Source organism: Oryctolagus cuniculus, chromosome 8, assembly GCF_964237555.1.
Source record: "Oryctolagus cuniculus chromosome 8, mOryCun1.1, whole genome shotgun sequence".
NCBI classification, from domain to species: Eukaryota; Metazoa; Chordata; class Mammalia; order Lagomorpha; family Leporidae; genus Oryctolagus; species Oryctolagus cuniculus.
The window spans coordinates 104,681,828-104,700,422 of NC_091439.1; the positions used below are offsets into that span (position 1 = coordinate 104,681,828).

General features: G+C 35.8%; 1 long non-coding RNA gene across 1 annotated transcript; it reads left to right on the forward strand.

Annotated features, from left to right (window-relative positions):
• The first annotated feature begins 1,761 nt into the window (after positions 1-1,761).
• Positions 1,762-12,738, forward strand: LOC127483302 (uncharacterized). Its single transcript, XR_011377994.1, has 3 exons — positions 1,762-1,814; positions 4,195-4,316; positions 12,323-12,738. It is a non-coding gene; the product is annotated as an uncharacterized lncRNA (long non-coding RNA).
• Positions 12,739-18,595: the final 5,857 nt, after the last annotated feature.

Sequence of the window (18,595 nt, forward strand, 5' to 3'; positions counted from 1 at the left end):
GAAGAATTTCCTACATCAACAGCTACATGAATAATATAGGACAAATACTAAGTCATACCCCTAGTCAATGGATTTTGTCTTATTGTATATACCACCTCTGGCTTTCTTCTTTTCATCTAATGCCTGCTCATTGAAATGTAACTTGAGCTCAGGTATTATCTCTTCAAGGAAGTTTCCTTGACCACTCATCTAAGTCCCATTTGATATTCTTTTGGGCTCCATTTTATACTCATCCTATGTCAATATTCAACAATATACTCTAAATGATATTTCCTTCCTTGTCTCCATTACTAAAAGATAGCTTCCCTGATAACAAGGATATTTTCTCATTTGTGTTTTTCCTTTCCAAATTTTGGTATTCTGCTTGTTAAATTTTGGGTAAAAAAAGATTGAGTAAATTAATAAAACAGAATAAAAATCAAATTTGTGTATTGTAAATTCCACCAGTTTTTAAAACTATATTTTTGTAGGCTAAATTGGAAGAATGGTGAAATGAATAACATTAATAAAACTGGGATAAATACACAATTTTCTAATGTAAGGTAATATCTGAGGTACTGGAAAGACATAGAGGTAGAAATTATTTCCTTGAATGAATGTAAATCTTTCATGAAGACCTTACAGTAATGAATTTACTTTTACTATTCTTTAAGGTTGTGTCAGTTCTCTGTTATTCTATGAAAGTGAAAGAGAAAATATGTTGTTTACAGTAACTCTTACTTAAATGATATCAAAATGAATATTGTGTTCTGTAACACCTGGATCTACAATTGAAGCTGATAAAAGACCATGAACATTTGAGTTAACTCAGTACATCACACTGCTATTGGGCATTTTGGGGGACTTATTTTTTTTATCAATAAATAATGTCGTTTGTTTTAATTAACCAAACACAGACCTTTGTACCCATTTTCTTGCATGGGAAACCCCCATCTTAACCACTACATGGCTTTATTGATCTTAGAGATGAAGTCCTGCTTTTTCCTATCAATGAACTAATTAAATAATTGCTTTACTTGAGTTAGGTTAATAAGCTTTGTTTTGTGTGTTTCCTTGTGTTCTCCTTTTATTCCTTAATATAAAACTGTGATAGAATTAATAGAGTGGGACCTAGAAGATGTAAATCCATCCATATCCTAACATTTGCTTCTTCATATTTGGGTGGAAGAGTCTATCTACTAAGTATGATCCTTTTTTTTTTTTTTTGCATTGGACTATATCATCAAGCTTGTGAATTTCCCTGGAGAAGTTACTCTGCTTTGTGTAGGTCCAAATACAGACCCATTGTAGTGGACGAGTGTTGTAAGCAGGCAAATTATTTCTCTTCTCTGTGCTCTGGGTACTTGATGTAGCTATTGTATGAATTAATTAAGGTAACTGATGTGAAACTCTTCAAGTCATGTTTAACACATTGGAAACCCTTAACAAAAGGACTTGCTATTATTTATCCTCTTATACTAATTTTCCTTAATGCATTCAGCTGTACCAGCACTTTGACTATTGCATAAGACCGCTTATCTTCATGATCTAAATGTTACAGGGGAACAGCAATGACAAATATGCACAGAACACAGTACCTGGCACATCATTAAGTCTACAAGAAATATTTGAAGTAACAAAGAATATAGATTAGCCTGAGAAAGCTCCGACTGTTCAGCATTGAAATAATCTTATAGTATTTCTTTAAATGTGATGTCCCTTTCAAAGAATGAGGTTCTAAAGTGAAACATAAAGAATATTTTGTAACAATTCCATTGCCAGCAACCGTTTCCCACTAGGATGACTGAAAGTGGTAATCAGATGTCATATAATGGGTAATAAAATTTAATTTAAAATTTAACTCTTGAAGTATGGACTACTAATTAGAAAATACACTGCAATATACTAACCACGATTATAAAGAAAAAAAAATTCATATTACTATGAGTAAAATACAAAGTAATGAAATCTCTTATAATTTTTATTAATTTCTAATATAAAATAAGTCAAATAATCAAATAAATGTAAAGAAAGCATTTTATATACTAAACACACACATATTTAACTATAGGCTTTCTTTTCAGATTTTCAGAAGGTTAAACTTCTATTATGGCTTCTCTCTTAGAACATTTATAAATAATACACTGTTAAAAGATGCTGTAATGACTCCATTGCTGCCAGGGAAGGCTATTCTAAAGTGAGCACTAGAGGTGCACTTTTTCTCATGCGTTTTCCCCCATAATATCAAATGTTATTTTTTCACGTTTGAAAGTAAGCTGTCTTTCTGAAATTCTCTTTGGGTTTTGGATTAATTATTCAGCATTAAACTGTCTCATTTATTTTACCTATTTTGTTGGAGGTGTTTGATGGCTATGTGTCTAAAACAACTGTTTTTAGATGAATGATTCTGATGTCTTTGGGAAATAACCTATGAACTTTAGTTTTGTTTTTTTTAAATACAGAAAGAATCTTTTACTATCTAATCATGACATATGGACCAAATTTTATCCATCCCACATTATGTGGGTAAGACTAACACATATTTTAACAGTTGGCTAGAGAAGAATATGATTACAATTTTAAACTCTATGACTATTCTTTGTAAGGACAGCATAGATTACTATCTAATATCTGTCTACTTTCCATCTCGCAAGAAAAAAAATGGAGATATTTTCTGTCTCTGTAAATACATTTTGTATGACTTAATTTTTATCAATATGAAACCTGTAAATCATAGTAGCTATTAAATGCTAACATATTGTGTCTTAATAATATATGATTCTTTTTTTCTCATTTTTAAAATATCAGTGAAGCTAATGCTGTACCATTAAATAGAATTAGGTTTTACATAGGGATTAAGGAACTATCAATATTTACCTGAAAAAAGTTGTCACTTGTAGAAATTAAATATGCTTTATAAAAACATTTGAACTACAAATACAGTTAAAAATAATACATACATTGCAATCTGGGGATGGAATTGGAAACACTGCCTTTTTGTCTCACCTACAAATTCTGTGATTCTGGATTCCCCTGTTCTCCCCATATTAGATCCCTTGTGTGCTGCATGGATGATAATCTAGGCCACCATTGATCTTACACTTCGCCTTCATAATGGAGGGTATATTTAAGTTATGAACGAATTTCTGGTAGCATCGTAGAGCAATACTTTGATACTACCTCTAATAAATGAAGAGTATTGAAATTACTTTCTTATTCTTTTTTAATGTTTGTAGAATTCAGTAATAAAGCCATCAGGTCCTGGATTTTCACTTGATTGAAGACTTTTGATTACTGTTGTATCTCATTGCTTGTTCTGGGTCTGCTTATATTGCTTATATTTTCTTGATTTTATCTTAGTAGGTTATATGAATCCAGCAAATTGTCCCTTTCTTTGAGGTTTTCCAGTTTATGAGTGTATAGTACTTCATTGTAGTTCTTATGATCCTTTGTATTTCAGTGGTATCAGCTGCAAAATCTTTTTCATCTATAAATTTATTTATTTGAATAATTTTTCTTTTTTATTAGTCTTGCTAGAGGTTTATCTATTTTGTTTATCTTCTCAAAAACAATTTTTGCATTGCTGATCTTCTGTATTTTTAAATTTTATTTAAGGTATACAAAATTCATGTATTTCATATATACAGATTCAAGAACACACTAAAACTTCCCACCATACCCTCCCTTCTACCCATATTCCCACCCTTCTTCTTCCTCCCTCTCCTATCCCCACTCGTAATTTTTACAAAGATCTATTTTCAGGTTTCTTTATATTCATAAGATTAGCATTACACTAAGTAACAAGTTGAACAAATAGAATAAAGAAAACAAGAAAAACTCTATTCCTTCATGGTAGAGACAAGAACTGTAAATAATCACCAAATCTGAAAATGCCAGTTTCATGTATATACACTGCATTTTAGGTAATCTATTAGTTACCACAGATCAGAGAAAACATGTCATATCTGTCTTTTGGGAACTGGCTTATTTCACTTAGTATAATGGTTTCCAGTTGCATCCATTTTGTTGCAAATGACAGGATTTCTTTTTTATTGGTGTGTAGTATTCCATAGTGTATATATATCATAATTTCTTTATCCAGTCATCAGTTGATGGATATCTGGATTGATTCCATATTTTTGCTATTGTGAACTGAGGTGCAATGGACATGGGAGTACAGATAACAATTTCATATGCTGATTTCATTTTCTTTAGGTAAATTCCCAGGAGTGGGATTGCTGGGTCATATGATGGATCTATTTTAAGATCTGAGGTGTCTCCATTCTGCCTTCCACAGTGGCTGCACCAGTTTATGTTCCCAGCAGCAGTGGATTAGGGTACCTTTTCCCCCACATTCCCACTAGAATTTGTTGTACTTTTGAAATTTCAATTTCATTTATTTCTGCTCTGATACTTATTATTTCTCACCTGTTGCTGATTGTAAGTTTGATTTGCCTTTGTCTTTCTGTTTTCAAGATGTATCATTAGATTTCCAATTTGATACTTTTCTCTGTTTTTAATGTAAGCATTTAATAAATGTCTTTCTTAATACTGATGTAGCTGTATTTCACAGGTTTTGATATGTTGTAATTTCATTTTCATTTATTTCAAGAAAGGTTTTAATATCCTCTTTAATTTATCCGATGACCCATTTATCATCCAGTAGCATGTTACTTAATTTCCAAGTATTTATGTGTGTTCCATTGTTCTTCTTGTTGATTTCTAGTTTTATCCCTTTATAGCTTGAGAAGATACATGGAATGATTTCAGTCTTTTAAATTTGCTGAGAGTTGATTTTTGCACTAATATGTGGTCTATCCCAGAAAATGTTCCATGTGCTGATGAGAAGAATGTGTATTCTGTAGATGTTGGGTGACATGACCTGTAAATGTCTATTAGGTCCATTTGCTGGATAGTATCTTCAAATATGATGTCATCTTTATTGATTTTCTGTCTCGCTGACCTGACCATTGATGAGAGTGGGATGTTGAAATCACCCACTATTATCACATTTGAATCTATCTCTCCTTAGGTCTATCAGTATTTGCTGTGTGTATGTGGATGGTCTTATGTTGGGTACACATATATTTATGATTGTTACATATCTTCTGGATGAATACAACCTTTTATCAAATATATAATGTTCTTTTTTATTTCTTTTTACAGTTTTTAATTAAAGTCTGTTTTATTTGATATAAGGATAGCTATACATGCTCTCTTTTGGTTTCCATTGGCCTGATATGTCTTTTTCTAACCCCTAACTTTCAGTCTGTGTGTATTTTTATTTTTGAACTGAGTTTCTTCTAGGCAGAATATAGTGGGGTCCTGTATTTTTTATCCATTCAGCCAACCTAAGACTTTTAATCCATTGACATTCAAGGTTATTACTGACAGAAAAGAATTAAGATCTGTCATTTGCTTGATTGGACAATGATTCTACCTGCTCTATCAGTGAACTTGATGGTGAATGTGTCTCATGTTTACTTCTATTGCAGGACACCTTTCAGAATTTATTGTTTGTTGAATTCTCTGTTTTTTGCTGATCTGGAATATGCTTTATTTCTCCTTAACTTTTAAAGGAAAGCTTTGCCGGATATAATATACTTGACTGAGGAAGCTGGAGCTGTGGCATAGTGGGAAAGCTTCAGTCTGCAGTATTGGCATCCATATGGACACCAGTTTGAGTCCCACTGCTCCACTTCCAATCCAGCTCCCTGCTACTACACCTAGGAGAACAGCAGCTGATGGCCCAAGTGCTTAGGCCCCTGACCCATGTGGGTGACTCAGGTGATGTTTAGGGCACCTGTCTTCAGCCTGGCCCAGCCCTGGCCTTTACAACCATTTGAGAAGTGAACCAGCAAATAAAATCAATCTCTCTCTCTCTTTCTCTCTCTCTCTCCCCTCTTTTTTCCCTCTGTAATTCTTTCAAATTAATAAATAAAATCTTTTAAAATGTTTTAAAAAGTATGCTTCCTTGGAAGTTTTTTTTTTTTTTTTTTTTGACCTTGTCTATCTTCTTCCACTCTCTTCTGTCCTATGAGGTTCCCATTGAGATGTCGAATGGTAATCTAATTGGTTATCCTTTGTGTGGAACTTGACACTTTTCTCTTACTGTCTTTAGGATTTTCTCCTAGTCTTTAACATTTGACAATATGATGACAATATGCCTTGGAGATGATCTTTATTGGTTGAGTCTGCTTTGGATTCTTTGAGCTTCTTCTATCTGAATACCCATATTCTTTCAAAGACCTGGGAACTTTTCAACTATTATTTCATTTGGCAGGTTCCCTGTGCCTTTTTCTTCTTGTTCTCTTTCAGGAATGCCTATAACATGAATATTTGATCATTTAATGGTGTCTCATGTTTCAGGTAGACTTTCTTCATTCTCTTAATTCTTTTCTCTGTTTTTGCCTGATTTGGTTATTTCAAAATTTTTTTCCTGAGGGTCAGAAATTCTTCCAGCTGTTCTATTCTGATATTAAATCTCTAAATCACATTTTTATTTCACTGATTGAAGATTCATCTCCAAATTTCTATTTGGTTCTTTTTAGTGACTTCAATCTCCTTAGTCATTCGTGTCACTCTCTGATTTCCTGAAATTTTTATTCTATCTGTATTGTCTTTCATCTCTTTGAGTTTCCTCACAATCACTTATTGAATTATATACCTGTCATTTCACAGATTTTTTTCAGTTCCAAATCTATTTCTGGAAGATTATTGTGTCTTTTGGAGGTGTCCTGTTTCCTTGCTCTTCATGTCTCCTGTGACCCTGCATTAACATCTGCCCATCTGGTATATTCTTCTCTTCTTCTTTATGGAGTAGGTTTTATTGGGAAAGTGTTTATTTTTTAGCTGGAATGCAATGTATTACTTACTTGTTGCTGTGGCTTTGTTCTAAATGAACTCAGTAGCACAGTCTCTGAGGATCTGTTTTGTCTTAATCAGTGTCAGCTGTGTCTGTTAGTGACACAGTGGGGTAATCTGCTGCAGTTTGTAGGAATAGAGGTGTGGCTTTGAGAGCATAAGGTTTTCCTTGGGTGTGCATTTTTGGTCCACAGAGAGATTAGCATCAGTCTGCCTGGCAAATGTGATAGCCAGAGCTTTGTTCTTGGTGCAGAGGGAGACAAGGGTGGTTCTCCCTTTTTCCTACTAGCAAGCCTAAGTGATGCCAGTGTTTATGGCACCAACTGCTGTGGCTCTAGGACTGTGTGATTAGGGAGGGACCCTTCCTGAGGTCCTGGTAGGAGAGTCCAAGTGGTGCTAGTGCTTATAATATCAACATCCATAGTACTAGGACTACAGGATGCTTTTATAGCTATAAAATTTCAAATGCACACTGCTTCTGTTGTGTTCTAAGACTGCTGGTATGCTATGTTTATATTTCCATATCCTAATATATTTTGTAATTTCCCCTGTTACTTAGTTGATCACTGATTGTAAGCATGCTCTGCATGGTATCTTGAGGCTGTCTCAAGTCTTCTTTCTTGACTCGGTTGCTGTTATCTAATATTATTGGTCTAAATGCATCTGGCACAATGTATTAGGGAAGCAATTCCAGTCCTGGGAGTACTTCATGTCAAGTGGAACCAGGGAATTTTTGCACTGCTTCTTAAAGGAGTTGCCAGGTATTTGCAAAATCACAGCACACTTCTCTGAGAACAAAATCCCTAGCACTCCTGGTTCTCTCACTCAGGCTGTTGATATGGAGTGAGGAGGTGGCCATCATACATTCTGAAATGTGCCTTTTTTTTCCCACCAAGTCTTCCTCAATTGCTGTAAGCTTTTCATTGGATCCTAGAGTTTTTTAAAATACTGATTTTGATGATTTTTGTTGGTTCATTGTTTCTGTGGAAGGAGAAATCATGATTGCCTCCTTTGCCATTTTCAGCGACATCCCTCTGAAAACAACTTGCTGCCCCTAATGAGGTCTCCTCTTGACAGTGCCAAAACTCAAAAACCCCTTAATGTGTTTCCCCATCCCATTCTTAAACAATAGATCCCAGCTGTAAAAGTCAGGATACTAATCACTGTCTCAAGTGCTATTTTTATGCTTCACCACCAAGGTGGCCTAAATTAATTTCAGCTAGGTTGAGCCTGACCAGCTGAGCTTCACATGGGCACAACAGAGGACTATGATGTAGAGATAATGCCTGGAACCCAAGTTGTGACCCCTCTCCCCAACCATGGAACCAAATATTGGATAATGAATGGATACAGAAGAGCCATAGCCTTAGGAAGCAAGAGACCCTATGATCACAGAGCTGACAGCATCTAATAACTGAACCCATCATAATGATCCAATCCCTCACCATCCTGCTCCAGACCTATCAATCTGTTCCCCCTGTTGATAAATGCATCCAGGCCATAACTTCTCCTTTCTAGATGCAATAAAATATTCTCCAGACCCTTGGTCTAAGATATAGATTTGGGTCTTCTCCATGTCCCAGTGCTTGCAAGCCACACATATAAAACCTTTCTTTTCTGTACAGGTGGCTTGGATTATTTTGTTTGGATTGCATAGCAAAAGGGTCTTGTTTGGTAACAACTCCTAAAACACTACTTATATAGCCATGCTCCACACTAAAACTCATTTCTCAGTTTGCTTGTGTTCCCACTTATTTATCTTTATGCACCCTCCAGCACCGTCTATTTCCTCTCCTACTGTGATGGACCTGGGAAAAACAGAACACAGTATTAGTTTGTTTCTAGCATAAATACTCAAAATCAAAATGTCAAACTTATGTTTAAGAATATTTGTCTATTTAATTGAGAGTCAGTCTCTATTTAACAGAGAGGCAGAGGGAGAGAGAGAGAGAGAGAGAGAGAGAGAGAGAGAAAGTTTTCCATCTGCCGGTTCACTCCCCAAATGGCTGCAAAGGCCAAAGTTGGGCCAATTCAAAGGCAGGAGCCAGGAGCTTCTTCCAGGTCTCCCATGAGGGTACAGGGCGCCAAGGACTTGGACCATCTTCTGCTGCTTTCCCAGGTGCATTAGCAGGGAGCTGTATCAGAAGTGGAACAGCTGGGACTCGAACAAGTGCCTGTATGTGATGCTGGCACCACAGGTGGTGGCTTTACCCACTATACCACAGTGCCAGCCCCAAATCTCAGACTTTTAGGGAACAAAGTTTTGATAGGTATATTTATAGCCTCAGGAATGTGAGCTAGGCACAAATATATGCACAGGAAAAACTACATTCAAGGACACAATAAGAGTGATATAGAAAATAAGTAATTTTTAAAATTATTCAGCATCATGAAATGTAACTTCAGCCTTCTCTCCTTGCAAATAGGAACATAAGATAGTTAATTTTTGAAGCAAACAAATCACCTTAATTGAACAGTTTTCATTTTAAAACAAGTTGTGGAGCTTAAGGCTGAAGTCCTCCAGAGAAAATAGCCTTATGATTTATATCAGCATTGCCTGAACTTGAAGCAATTTGTGAGGTTGCATATGAATAATGCAGGGTGAGAACAGCACACACAGAAACTACTCAAAGAAAGTAAATGAAGTCCTCTACGATGGAATATAAAGGAAACTATTTAATTTGAATTATTCACCAATACTAGTGATATTACGGGAATAACCAGAGGTCAGTGAATATTTCAATATTTAAGATGGGGTCGTGCTGCTTCCTTTTTATATTAAAAGAAAAATCTCAGAGACCAAGAATTGGAAAGAGAATGAGAATTGCATTGCAGCCTATGAATATGCACAAAGTGCTGGAGTTCATCTGGAAAGAAGGGCATAGTGGCCTGTTGAACTTGTGACACACTGCTGTAGCTGTTGACTCAAGCTCCACGCTGGCAGAGCTTCTGCTAGCTTGAGTCAAATTATCTGCAGAATGTCAATTGACCAGCGGCAGTTGAGCCTCTTAGATGTGCTGTACCTATTCAGTCTGTGATGATATGCTGTGTGTTTTGGAGAAATTCCAAGCCCCTGAGAAATATCTCAGTTACTATACAAATGGAAAAAGAATGCATGGTGTTTCTTTTGTCTTTTTCATAATCTTTAACGCTGTTAAGTAATTTAATGTGTAAGTATTTAATGGCTCAAATGAGAAAGTAAAAGGGTTCATTATTCAATAATGTGGTAATAACTGCCACCATCAAAAAATTACATAAAGAATTTGATATTTATTACATTAAAATAAAACATGGAGACATCAACTTTCACGTCAGTTACTCTTATTTAATGTTGTGTATTATTTTAGCTTCAGATATTCTTGATATACCTACTATGTTTCTTCATGTTACTTTATGAGACTTGAAAAGTTGACTTTTGTATGGAATTTTGAAATCAATAGTCATTTAAAGTTAATATCAGAATTCTAAATGGTCGGGGAAAATGGCCAGCTGACCAATATTAAGGTAAATGTCTAGGTTTGACGGCCGGCGCTGCGGCTCACTAAGCTAATCCTCTGCCTTGCGGCGCCGGCACACCGGGTTCCAGTCCCGGTCGGGGTGCCGGATTCTGTCCCGGTTGCCCCTCTTCCAGGCCAGCTCTTTGCTGTGGCCCGGGAGTGCAGTGGAGGATGTACTTGGGCCCTACACCCCATGGGAGACCAAGATAAGCACCTGGCTCCTGCCATCAGATTAGCGTGGTACACTGGCTGCAGCACGCTGGCCATGGCGGCCATTGGAGGGTGAACCAATGGCAAAGAAAGACCTTTCTCTCTGTCTCTCTCTCTCTCACTGTCCACTCTGCCTGTCAAAAAAAAAAAAAAAAAAAAAAAGTCTAGGTTTGATATTTGCATAGAATGAATCTAATTTGGATTCAAGCTGCCATGGCTAAATTTAAGTGATTTTAAAAGTGGTAGATTATGTTTTGTAAGGAAATTCAGAAAGACTTCCAAATCCTTAAGCTTATGTGAATACTTCTGGAAATCAGTTATTGCTAAGAGGTTACAGTATCACATAGTCGAAAAAAAATACAACTAAAATAACTGTATATTTGGAATTATGTAGAAAGTATTACAAGTTTAAAAAATGAAAATAATGCGTTTATATAATGCAAGTTCAGTGACAGAGGAGGAATACAAATCATTCAGATCTTTGACTAAATGATGCTTTACTATTTGGGCCAAACCATTACTTGATTTTAGATGCTGGTGAACACCACCAATCAATGAAAATAATAACAGCCATTTACTATTAATGTACAAGTCTGACCTGTTATGGTAACTATTTTCATTTTGTTTCTTTTAATATCAGATTACATTTGTGGCATGCTGTTTCATTGGCTAATGTTTGCTTACTATTCTACATGGGATCCTCTATTGGATTTTAAATTTCAGGATCATTCTGTATCATGGTCTACCCTAAGTATTTTTTTTTTTCTTTATGTGGTGTGAGGAATAGAAATTGAGGGCGGCGGTGTTATTGAGATGAAATAGACCATTAATATTTCAGAGCTTCCTGTAATGTCCTCTAATGACCTCAGAAGGGTTACCTTAATGACTTTCACAAATGTTATAAAAATTAGTTATTCAAACACCCAGTTTTTTCAGAAAGCTACTTCAGTATCTTCATAATTTCCGTTGACATGAATGCCCCATATTTATCTATCCAGTAATTACTCTTGAAGAGACCACCTGTGTGGTATGGAGAGGACTACAGTGAAGCGATATTTTTACTCATGAGTTTTTATCACTTTTATATTATCGCTAAGTATTTCTCAATAAATATTTGGCATTAGTATATTAGTTTATCTTGTAGTTCTCCATCAATTCTATTTCTTATTATAAATATGTATGCAACTGAGGCATTTAAAAGGGATTATTAAAGTAGATAAGATTCTTTTACACGGTAGGATGCAAAATATGTGTAGCATGAAAAAGATATATTTGTGTACGAAATATATTAAAGCGACAAATTTATTAAGCTCACATGTATATACTATATGATATTTAAACATGACATAAAATATAGGCATTGGAGAAAGTTTTTCTGTATTTAAGTTCTATTTCTATAAAACGTCAGCTGTGTGCTCCAGTGAAATCACTGAACATCTGTAAAAAAAAAAATGGTGATTATTACACTTTGGGATTGTTGAGATTAAATAAAATTATCAGAGTTGATCACTATTCCTAATGCACAATAAGTAACCAAGGAATGTTTAATTTTAGTGCTAGCTTCTGATATTCCTGGCACTGAATATATATGATAATATTTGCCAATGAGAATGCTGACTTGCTAACTATCAGAAATTATAAAATAGCTCTACTGAGATTGTAAACAGCCTTCTTCATTTTATTGTTTGCAATAGTGCTTTCTGTTTGCATGCCATAACATCCGAATTTAAGGAATTAAAAGAGCTATAATTTGTTCTTTGTCCTGCATTCAGGTAATCTCTGCGTGGCGGTCAGATGTGCTCCACATCAGAACATTCTAGTGCTCAAAATGAAACAGCACTTTTGCTTTGACAAAGACAGACTTCCAAGCGCCACACTGCACAAGCACAATTCATGCCTTTGTTTATATCAAGTTAACATGTTACCAAGTTGACACCATGTTAATGTTCAGCTGGCTGAAGAAACCATGTCACTGAGCCCAGAGTATCTGTGCAGGACACTACACTTCTACAATATTATCTTAATTTGAAAATTATATGATACATCATTAAAAAACCAAATATTAAAATATGTTTATGTGCTAGCACTATGAATTGATTATTTATGCAATCCTGATAATTAAAGTCAGTGTCTCATAATGTTCAAATCATAATATTCAAATGGACAGAACAGGGCTTGGATTCCTAAATTCATGCAGATGTTTAAACCCTAGTTTTTTGTTTGTTTGTTTGTTTTGGTTTGGTTTGGTTTTTGACAGGCAGAGTGGACAGTGAGAGAGAGAGAGAGACAGAGAGAAAGGTCTTCCTTTGCCGTTGGTTCACCTCCAATGGCCACCTCGGCCAGCGCGCTGCGGCCGGTGCACTGCGCTGATCCGATGGCAGGAGCCAGGTGCTTCTCCTGGTCTCCCATGGGGTGCAGGGCCCAAGCACTTGGGCCATCCTCCACTGCACTCCCTGGCCACAGCAGAGAGCTGGCTTGGCAACCGGGACAGAATCCGGCGCCCCGACCGGGACTAGCACCTGGTGTGCCGGCACCTCAAGGCGGAGGATTAGCCTAGTGGCCATGTTGCCGGCTTAAACCCTAGTTTTATGTTAACCTTTGATAGATGAAGGCTGGAGACTTGATCTTATTGCTTCTGGTAAGTGGTCCTGGTGGGTGGTCCTTAGGTCTCTGGGTACTTGTCCCAGGAAGAGAGTTCTTGAGAGAGAGTTGGTCATATAATCTGAGTGTGTTTCTTGTGTCTCCCTCTGCTCCCAGCCTCACCACGTTTTTCCTTCTTCCACACAGGCTTTGCCATTGCTAGCTTCTATCAGATCAAAGACTAATAGAGACACCCAAGCTAAACAAAACTACTCTCTACATGGCCTATTTGTTCTGACTCATATAATGATAATTAGCCCAAATAAAGATACAAGTGGATGTCATTGAAAGAGATTTGAAAAAAAAAAAGATTTTTCTTGAGTACACACCTTGATTTCTGTTATCTATTGGAAGTTGCTTAAATGTCTGCTTTAAAACAAGTTACTTACATCTCTGATAATTAATTGTTTTCGAAGTTAATTAATGTAATATGTCCTAGGTTCCAAAGATTTCTGGACGACTCAACTATTGGTTGCAATTCTTTAAACAAAAGATATGAACACAAAATAAAATATTGTTCCTTTTAGGTTTCTCACTTCTTGCCCAGGTCATGCTGAAGTTCCACTTAGTCTCCATTTTCTGAATCTAATCTTTTATTTAAATGTGTATGCATAATCCAATCAGCCTGTACTCAGTCCTGTCATCCAGTGTATGCCCAGCTCCCTGTCATTCTGTATTTCTTTCAAGATTTTGCATATTTTCAAATTTAACCACTATATTAAAGTTGTGAATTTTCCTGTATAATTCTATTTTCTTTTTCCTGGAAGGAAAACTTGGATGTTCAAATGATTTATATACAAATCACAAAAAATTTAGATTTTCCCACTCAAGGTCTCTCCCTCACTCCCTTTCTGTTTGTCAGCCCGTCTATATTCAAATGCACACATCAAGAAATGTTAGGAGGCAGAGAAATAAATAAGCTTGAGACCAAAAATTAGATGTTAGCAGCTTTACTTACTGAGGTTATTTCCTTAAATTGCTTAAGAATTAGATAAGTAAAGCATGACTGTCTTGTTTTTTTGTCAGAAGTCTCATTTGAAAGGATCATTCCTGTAAAGCCAATTTAGTGTAATAGTTTAGATACTTGGGACTCCACATTAAGTACTTCAGCAAATGACTCCAAGTATAATTGGTCTGAAGTAGTCTTGGTTTTAAAGACCTTTCTGAGAAAGTATAAAAAATGAAAAAAAAAACATACATATATACACATATGCTTCTCTCTCTTTGATATTTTTCTTATTACAACTCAAAAAGTTTCACAAAGTTAACTTTAAGCTAGAAGAGGGTAAACTATGCCAAGCTTTGTAGAATATTTGATCTTGGAGACCATAAATTAATTATAAGTGGTTTCATTACAGTGGATTCTCCTTTCTGTGTGTTTTATAGTCTCCTCTCAAGTTTATATCATCAATTCACAACAAAACAAAGCTGAAACCTCAATGAAGTAAAAATGAATACATTAGGGTATACATTTATGTACTACCCACCAAGACATAAAAAAAATCTAAATGCTATTTTTCGCTTATTTATTTGATGTATCTCCAAAATTCTCAGCATGTGTTCCTGGGCCTTCAATAATTCTTGAAGAATCTCTCCTCAATTTTAAACTATTTTGACTATGTACTTCCATTAATGAGGGTTTCACTGTTCCAACATGGCTTCAGGCACAAACTGAAAGCCTGAAATGAAAACTAAGATGAAGATACTGTGAATCTACCTTAAATCCTTTTTATTTTCAGCCTCAAATAAAATACATGTAATTAAGCTTAGAAGAATTAATGATATTTTGGGTGCTGAATTAGGTAAATGCATAAAAAATCTCAGTGAATTAACAAGATGTGGGGAACTGCAGGCTGGCCACCTGTGGGAACTTCCTCACTTTGCTGTTTGCATGGCCTGTTGTAACAACTTGTGCAAAACAAGTTAAGGAAGTGCTGGCTGCTGAGAAAAACAAGTCAAGGAAGTGCTAACCAGGATGTCCTGAAGACACACAAACAACCCCCATGGAGCAAGATGAACTTTCGACCTGAGACACTATGTGCCCTTCAACTTGATTGGACTGTGCCTGCATGGACTGCATGTGAACAGACTTGCCATTGGCTGGGAGCATTCTGCAAGGGAACCTTGGGTATATAATGGGCATAGTATTGTGCAGGGGGGGGCTTGGCTTCTTTTCTTTCGCCTTGCATCTGGATGAATAAAGTTCCATGAGAACCGAGTAAGCAGCGATAGTGTCTTTACTATGCTGGACTCTCGCTGGTGAGTGTCCGGCAACAAGAAAGATGTATTTATTGAGTACACAACAGCCTTTCCTCTTAATAAGCCATGTATATATTCTGTGCCATATTGCCATGTAACCAATAATCAGGAATATGGAAATCTTTTGATTTGCTGATGCATTGGCCCTTAGGCGTCCATGGAATGGTCTCAAGCATTCTCTCCAACAGGTTATGCACCCAGAGAGAACCATGGGACTTCTCAGGGTGTTTTAGGAGCTAGGCCCAGAAGTAAATGTAATGCTACCCAACATCCTCTTGCAAGATACCCATCACTTGGCTTAATCTTTTGCAAAACAGGTTAAAAATAGAAATAACATCTGATTTAGACATAATACTAGTCTCTGCCATCAGTGCCTCAGTATGCTTAGTGAGAAAGCAATGAAAACGTGCTAGAGATTGAGGTCAAGACAATCAACAGTGTCTACTGAGTACTAATAATTCAATAGAGGCAGAATTAGCTGATTTGAAGGCTAGAAAGAATTTTTGCACTCCACTAAATTAAATTTACTATTCTGTAGATATGTAAATTTGTGTCCATTCATTCACCCATGCCAGCCTCATGTATGTAGGACTCTCTTTCTACATATGGAGAAGAAGAGATCATTCCCGCTTTAAAGAAAGACTCACATTTTTGCTTTGTAACCTGAAAGGGAATGATGGTCTCTGTATTCCCAGGCCACCTTGGAAAGAAAAAAATGTGTAAATGGTGTGAATCTAGATTTTTCCAGTTTTAACTTTATAAATGGGTTCTTTGTGGAAATCTTACTATCTTACATAGAAATAGTAAATTATTCCACATTTTTTGTTATGAAAAATCAATGAAATAGCGACAAAAATTACTAAGCTTAGGTGTTGGCTCACAGTAAGCATTCAATTAATATTTGTACACATTTTTATCACCACCTATTTAAATATGTAAAATACTATTTGTGTTTAAGAAATAAGTGTTAAAATTCAAAAAAAGGTTACAATATTCTCTGTTTAATCTTAAGAACATAAAAATATTTTACCATCATTTTGTTCACAACCATAGACATAGCTATGATACACTGGATTTGTGAGTTGTGTAGATTTTTGATTAAAGCAGCTTTGGTTTCTCTGTCCCATAATTTTTTTGATAATTTGTCCAAATTGTTAAAGAGTTGAAAACTATTACATTCAAAATCTGATATATGGCATAAATATGAAATCAATTTTTCAAAAAATTATTTAGATTTTTAGTAAGGGAAAAGCATGTACATAGTGGTCAAGAATTAAGAAACTGGGGAAATCTGTGGTTTGATTACACCATTGATTACCTCATGAATCTACCAGAATTTCTTAATATATTATTATTAATAGATATTATTTCTTAATAGGTTATTAAGAAGTAAACAGCAGTCAAGTCTCATCAACAGTGAACTTTGCTTTTTTTTTTTTTTTTAAGATTTACTTATTTACTTACATGACAGAGCTACAGAGAGGCAGAGGCAGAGAGAGAGAGAGAGAGAGGTCTTCCATGTGCTAGTTCATTCCCCAGTTGGCTGCAAAGGCCAGAGCTGTGCTGAACTGAAGCCAGGAGCAAGGAGATCCTTGCAGGTCTCCCATGGGGGTGCAGGGACCCAAGGACTTGGGTCATCTTCCACTGCTTTCCCAGGCTAGAGCAGAGAGCTGAATCAGAAGTGGAGCAGCCAGGACTCGAACTGGCGCCCATATGGGATGTTGAAGCTCCAGGTGGTGTCTATACCTTCTACGCCACAGTGCTGGCCCCAACAATGACCTTTTTAGAAGTAGAAATCTTTAGAGAGACAATAAATCACAGAGTCAAATTTGGTTCTGAATTCCAGGTGCACAATATATTAGTTTTGTGTTCTTGTGATTTTTATTTATAGCTTCTGTATTAATTTTCCTCATCTATGAAACAGCAGTATAATACAGTCTGTGTTTTATGCTTGAAAAGTTCAGATACTTGTACATTTCATTTTCTGGGGTACATATGTTTAGTGTTATAACATCTCTAAAATAAGAACCAATGATGCCACAGACAGTTCCTCAGTTTCATTGGTAATGATTATTTTTCAGAATGAAACAAAATGACAAAAAATGTCCGTCGCAGAATGTTTAAATTTGAATTATGAAAGCATGGTATGTTTACATTGAATGTTTATATCCTGTTCCATCAAATTCATATTTTGAAATATTAATCCCCAATTTGATGTCATTAACTGCAGTCTACATCCGTAGAAAGGTCTCTCACAAGAACCCCATCATACAGGTGCCCTCATCTGGGACATCCAGTCTCCAGAGTGTGAGAAATAAATATCTGTTGTTTTAAGCCAGTCAATGTATGGTACTTAGTTTTAACAGCCTGGACCAACTAGCACAAAGTCCTAAAGTCTAATTATATTAATATAAGGATGTATGTGGCGGATATAGCGACATATACAATTTCTGTGAGAAAACGTGAAGTATCTAGAAAGGAAGCCAGTAATGCTCCATACCAGCTCCATCAAAACACATCTTTTTCCAACTAGTGTGTGTGTGTGTGTGTGTGTGCACGTCTCTGTGTGTGTGAGACATGCTATAAAAATGTAGGCTAAAGTCTGACTTCCCAAAACTCAAGATATTATACTTGCTATGATTTAAAAGAATTGTTAAAACCATTAAGTACTTGTACTTGGGAAGAAAAATCACCTTTCATTTATGTTAAAACTAAACATCTGCCACAGTAAAATAATTTTCAAATATATTAAATACTTGAATTAGAGACACCCATTAAGTAAAGAAAGATGACTCAAAGATCTAACATTTAATGCTAATGCTCACATACAAAATGAGCCGGAATGAGCTCACACACCTGACTGGCCCATGCCACATCCTTCCTCATCCATTGCCTCCAAGGGAACCAGTTCTTTGGAAAATCAAGAGTACAGTTTGCAAACTACTTCCCCAAAGTACAGATGTTTAGAGTGAGGGACTGTAAAGTGGAACCTGACTTTGAAATATTGACACAAAGTAAAAATAGATTTAATACTGATTTTCCTTTTTTAATGATGATTTCATTTGTGTACAATGCCAATAGATATACAAAAAAGTGTATATGTTGAGAAAAAGATAAGAAGCTATGATAATATTTTGGAGTACTGA